Source organism: Polyergus mexicanus, unplaced genomic scaffold, assembly GCF_030449975.1.
Source record: "Polyergus mexicanus isolate NDT 795.1 unplaced genomic scaffold, iyPolMexi1.0 SCAF_8, whole genome shotgun sequence".
NCBI lineage: Eukaryota > Metazoa > Arthropoda > Insecta > Hymenoptera > Formicidae > Polyergus > Polyergus mexicanus.
This window is the reverse complement of record NW_027223328.1, coordinates 5,714,570-5,721,482: the sequence shown is the minus strand read 5'-3', so window position 1 is coordinate 5,721,482 and position 6,913 is coordinate 5,714,570.

Here is a 6,913-nt window from a genome sequence, read left to right as displayed (position 1 = left end):
TCTCGATTGACCTGGTGGGACCACTACCCCGCTCCAACCAAGGGCATACGTGGCTGTTCACGATGCAAGATCGGTTCACGAAATGGCTAGAGGTCGCGCCTCTACGGAAGGCCACCGCAGCTAACGTCACGAAAGCTTTCGTTGACCAAGTAGTGTACCCACACGAATGTCCGCAGTGGGTCATATCAGACAACGGGACTCAGCTAAAGTCCAAACAGTTGGAAAAGCTGCTAAGCGCGTTCGGGATCCGACACCGCACCTCGCCGCCCTACACACCACAGTGCAATCCAGTGGAGCGGGCCAACCGGACCATCAAAACGATGGTGGCACAATACGTGGGGCGGAACCAGAAAACGTGGGACGAACACATTACCGCCCTCCAATACGCGTTCAACACTGCATGGAGCGAAGCCACGGGACACACTCCTGCCTACCTCAACCACGGGAGAGAACTCGCCAGACCTCATCCGGAAGACCGACGTCAATCGGGAACCGCAGTACCACCAGACACGACCCACCGACGGCTGCAAGAAGCGTACGAGCTAGTGCGAATATGCTTAGCACAGGCCTTCCAACGTCAAGAGCGGCATTACAACCTGCGACGGCGGGACTGGAGGCCGAAAATAGGGGAGCTCGTGTGGAAGCGGAACCACACCCTCTCCGACAAGGCAAAGGCGTTTAACGCCAAACTGGCCCCGAAATTCGTGGGGCCCCTGGAAGTACGGAAAATAATCTCCCCAGTTATCGTCGACCTCCGGGACCAACGCGGACGCTGGCACCGGCACGTCCACCTACAGGACATCAAGGCGCACCCGGACCCACCTGAGACCAAAGACTAACGCCTGGCAACCCAAAGTCCGCGTTACACCCACTACCAGCGGGAGAATTACCGTCGCCCAACGATTACCGACCGCGAACGCCGATAATCCCCGATAATCAAGCACGGGCATCGGGGAAACCTCGCTTGCCGATCGCGAGAGTCGAGACGGGTAAAAGCGGTCGCGACGCCCGATAACGGCACGATTACCGGCCCCGGACACCGATACACGTAGCCCTCACGATTACCGACCCGGGACGCCCAAAAATCACGATGCACGACCGAGGGCGGGACCAGCCTAACAGCGCACCAGAACTGGTCGAGAAAAAAAAAAGGAAAAAAAACCCGCATACCACGTACCGGACATTCCAGAAACGCTCCAGAAAAGATACTGGACAATCTGTAATTTCTTGATAATTACACTTATCAATTCCTTCTTCTGTTCTGTCATTGATTAAAATCTTCTCCTTACTGTTACAGTCTTTGTTTAGCATCGCAGTCTTTTTTATTTCAATATTAAAGTCTTTGTTTAGCATTACAGATTTGATTTTGTTTTTTTTTGTCTGCAAACACCTGAAACAATAATAAAAAAAATGTGCATTTACAATCATATATATGTAATAGATTTTTAAAAATCATAAAACCATCAAAAATATAAGACATGTATATCAGTTTCTAGAAGAGCAAGGAAATATGAACATTCACCGATATTTAATAAAACATATCTTCTATACTATATACTCGTGATAAAGAACCCCGCACTAATCATATGGAAAAACTGTCCCGGTCAAATCAATTGATTTTTACATATGTTGTAGCTTATGACCTACTGAACAAAAGATGTAATAAGCACAAAGCTCAATAATGGACAGTTATCGAGTTATAACCAGTCAAACATGAAAAATTCGGGCTGCCAAATAGTCAAATCTCGGAAGGTATTGATTTTTTTGAAAAATGTTTGAAACAAACATAGTAGGGTTTTACAAAATCTGTTAGTTGGTGACATTATTTGTGAATTTTGAATGACCGTGAAAAGCTCCGTGAACAAAAATCTTTATGTGTCACAGCAGAGATAAGGACCCCACGGTTCGTCACTCCCGTAGAATTTTTTGACTCCAAACCCTCTCTGCTGTGTGTGTATGTGTGTGTGTGTATGTGTGGGGTAATAAAATAAATGATCTTATTGTATATTGCTCATTATTTGGATCCTGCTGTGGTGGTCTCTGAGCGGCATCTAATATTGTGTTCAATAATGATGAAGAAGGATAGCGAACATTGGGCTGGTGTCGTGCATATCCTAAATACCACAATACGCTGGTTACATGTACACATGTACCCACAGTCCGTGCGCCTGACTTATAGGTGCAGCAATAACCAAAAATCGCCTCCCTCTCATCATCTATATTATCTGCATCTCTTATGTTATAAGCTATAAATATTTGATGTTTTGTAGCATTACGGAATCGTGAAAACACTCACACCCTTATGAAACCTTGTTCATCAAACAACGAATCCAAATGAAATTCTTCTTGTGCATCACGCTGCATCTTATCTTGACTATAAGATCTTGCTAGACGAACCTGAAATGTACCAATAGTCAAATCTCGTAAATATTCTAATGTTAGGCGTGGAAAGTCACGTAACTGTCCTTCATGTAAATGTATCCATTGTGCATTTCTATAGCACATCCTTTCTACTTCAACTCGCGCTTGAACAATATTAACCTCTCTAGATTTGTCAAGAAGTTCTCTTGCTAATCCTGCATTAGCTTCTTCCATTAAAACTAAAGGATGATATCTATTAATTATAGCACCTGCAATGTTATAAAACTCGCCCAAGTGATGAAGATGAGGCATTATAATTGTATGATCAAAAAACTTGAACATAGACTTGATATGTCCATTTCTAGTTTCAATTATCTACCTTGTTTTTGTCACCAATCGAGACTCATTAGCTTCTTCAGTGAATAATTGTTTCTGTTGAGGCCCAAGAAAAACTGGCATTTTATACTCAATGCCTAATTCACGAAGTAATGGCTGAGCATCTCGATATCCACGATCTAATATAAAAATGTCACCATCATGAAACCATCCTCTCATATTGTCCGCATCACGTTGAAATTCATTATTTAATATTCGAGCATCATTGTTACGAGAATCAGAAAAGTAAGGACCCTGAATAGCCAGTATATACCCATCTGGAGCAACTATAAGAGAAGGTTTTATCAGATGTCGACCTTTTTACATTGAGTATATTTGTCGTAAAACACGAAAGTTGCTACTTTTATGAGTATAAGAATAAGTCCCGTGAATATAAGCAATTACTTTCGGAATAGCTAGCTCAAAATTATATAATTCGTTTGCAAAAGGTGTTACATATCTCATTATATACTCTTCTCGAGTTATAGCTTGAAAACCAATATTATCAGGGACAAATCTGTTTACTAAAGACTGCCAAACTTTGGAAATCGCTAAACTCACTGCTTGTCTAGAGGAATACTGAAACAGTACTTTAAGAAATTCGTCAGACAGTCCTTGTCGCAGCTTGCATAAAAAAATTAAAAATCTTTTTTAGTAACGTTTCTGATACCACGTTCTTGGAATATAGGATCGTAATATGTATACAATTCTTAAAACTGTTGTTTTGTAATGGGTGCTATACATTTAAATTCATCCTCTGTAAAACTATTTTCGTTTTCATAACGATTATTATTATTTGCTATATTACGGAGCTTCTAAGAAAACTTGCAGTTGCTGACCTTTTATTACATATGGTTTATAAATAAATCGCAAACCTGGCAGCAGTAACTGTAAAATAAATCCGCGATCATCCAAATATTGGTCACAACAATAAACGTGTTCAGGAATATAAATATTTTTCAGAACAAAGACATTTACCCTGGATTCTAACGACAGTGGTCTAATATTTACAATAGCATTGCAAAATAAACAAGAATTATTTCGGGTTTGAGTAATAACGTTGTAACGCGGTCACCTCGCTCGACGCTCGGATCGGCTCGTCGGTGTCCGGGTTCGAGAGGAGGGGAGACTCAAGCTTATGAAACACAATATAAGTAGAAAAATAGTTTATTTGAATAAAGATATGTACAAAGTAGCGTGCAGGGCCAGGCGACGTTGGTCAGCGTGCGGTCGGCAGAAAGCTGGTGTCAGGCGCGGGTGTGCAAAGCGGTACGCGGCGAGAAACGCAAAGCGGTACGCGGCGAGAAACGCGGCTTAATCGCGATGGTGCGGCTTTATTTACAGACGGGCTTAAGATTACGGCGCGGTTATAACTAACAGGCTCTTAGGTCTAGCAGGCTTATTTCTAGCGGACTTATTATTAACAGGCTTTTACTACGACGCGGTTAGAACTAACGGACTTATGGCTAACGGTCTTAAGGCTACGACGCGATATTTACAGGTGGCTTATTACTACGGTTAGGCTAGGTAGGTGGGTATTGCCGACAGGCCCGAGTGTCACGTCGGGTCCGGCCTTGGCAACGGAAACCGGCGAAACCCGGTAGGGCTGAGCGAAACCTCAGTCCGGGTAGGTGCTAGGAGCCGGCGAAACCCGACAGGGCTAAGAGAAACTTTAGCCCGAGGAGCGGTGACAGGAGCCGACGAAACCCGACAGGGCTAAGAGAAACCTTAGCCCGAGGAGCGGTGACAGGAGCCGGCGAAACCCGACAGGGCTAAGAGAAACCTTAGCCCGAGGAGCGGTGACAGGAGCCGGCGAAACCCGACAGGGCTAAGAGAAACCTTAGCCCGAGGAGGTAGTAGGTACTGGTCAGGTCGGTGTCGGGAGCTGGATGTCGGGATAGGATGTGGTTTCGATGCCTCGGCCGGCTGGGCTTATATACCCGGCCGGGGCCTCCCACTATACCGTCGGCCGGGAGTGGAGTCGATTCCGCGTGGGGAACCGTGAGCGAGATACGGCGAGTCGAGAACGAGAGCGCATGCCCGGCGAGATAGCGCGCCTAGTGTGAGCGGGATGGTGCGTGTGGCATGCGTGCGAGCGAGAGAGCGTGCGTGGTGGTTGTGCGAACGGGATAGGTAGAGTAGGGTCGAGTAAGCGAGGCAGACATGTTATGGTATATACATATATATATTTTGCCGTAGTAACGGCCCTGCCGTTACAACATTGAGTCGTAGGCACGTCGGATCAAGTTCTATCTGTTCTATTTGATGTACAATAGATACATTGCAATTAAAACATAATCGGCTTTCATTGTCTATATCAATGGGCTCCTTACCCAGCCCAGTTCGCCTAAAAACAACGATTTGTTTTTTAATTGCATTATTATCGCTATTGATTCGTATCATTTGTCGAATTTGAAAAGCACGATCGCAAACATAACAATGGATTCCATGTCTGTAAGCCATGATAATACTTTATTATCGAATTGCGTAGCAATATCAGATTGATTAGATATTAAAAACTTTTCTGGTGAAATAATTCCTGAGACCAAAATGAACAGAATACACTGATATCAATAATATCAATATCGGACGTAGTAATGCTAGAAAGTAATAGCATTCGGCAGCAATAACGCTAGAATAGATACGCTTAGTGATGACAATGCCTGCGCTAGCAATATCAACCAATATGATTTCTCACAGATTGCAGATAGAGTATCAAGAGACACGGTAGTGTCTCGCGCCAAGTCATGCGCAGCAACAGCGAGGCACCCCGGGTATCTATACGCGAGTCGTACAGTATACCGCCCGCAGTGTAGCAGTGGGGATGACTCGCCTGACGGCTCTAGCTGTACGAATCGAGCGCTCTACACATAACTCTACGCTCATAACCAGAGATGGTAAATCGTGTATATTAGTTCTCAAGAAGTTTTAGTAGAAAAAAGGTTCATCAAAAATATTTTGAAAACGTCTCAAATTTAGCTACATATAATTATTACTAATATTACTAAATATAATAAAAAATAAGCATTTTTGTGGAAGATTTTTGTTCACGGAGCTTTTCAAAGTCATTCAAAATTCACAAATAATGTCACCAACTAACAGATTTTGTAAAACCCTACTATGTTTGTTTCAAACATTTTTCAAAAAAATCAATACCTTCCGAGATTTGACTATTCGGCAGTCCGAATTTTTTATGTTTGACTGGTTATAACTCGATAACTGTCCATTATTGAGCTTTGTGCCTATTACATCTTTTGTTCAATAGGTCATAAGCTACAACATATGTAAAAACCAATTGATTTGACCGGGACAGATTTTCCATATGATTAGTGCGGGGTTCTTTATAGACGCAATGTATGTTAAACAATTCTTGAAAACTACGAAACTTATTACAGATTAACACATTTATATCGATTTCTAAAAAAATAATTGGGAACTTATGCACACTCACCGGTATTTGATGCAACATCGGTCATCTCAATATTACAATCTTTGTTTTGCATCACAGACTCATTGTCTTTCTTTTTACCCATATCCAAATCAGTTCTGTTACATAATATATGTGGTTTATTTGTTAAAATATTATTTTTAATTTCTTGCAATATATCTTTTTTATCTGTAATATCAAAAAAATTTCTGGTTAAAATGTATTCAGTTAAAATGTATTTATTTCAATATATCGTGAACAATCGCATTTATCGTTATTCAACTTTTATTCAAAAACTAATGAGCCGTTACTTTTTTCATTATTAAGATAAAAATCTTAAAAATTGAGAAATAGACACAGATACTTACAGCGTTATAATTTAAACACTGTTACCAATTCATTACCAAAAAAAGTATCGTAAAAATAATGGTATTACAAATAACTATTCATCTCTGGATTTATGTACATATTTATAATGTAATATGAATACTAACAATAATAATAATAATAATAATAATAATAATAATAATAATAATAATAATAATATGAATACTAACGATGATAATAATAATAATAATAATAATAATATGAATGCTAACAATATGAAACATAAAATATTTAACTTTTTCGCTATAATTCTTGCTGCGTAATATTGTTTGTCGCTATACCTAACTTTTGTTATATCTTTAGTTGTTATTCTATTAGAGTTGCACACATAATAAATACCATCGTAAAATTTTACTAATGCGT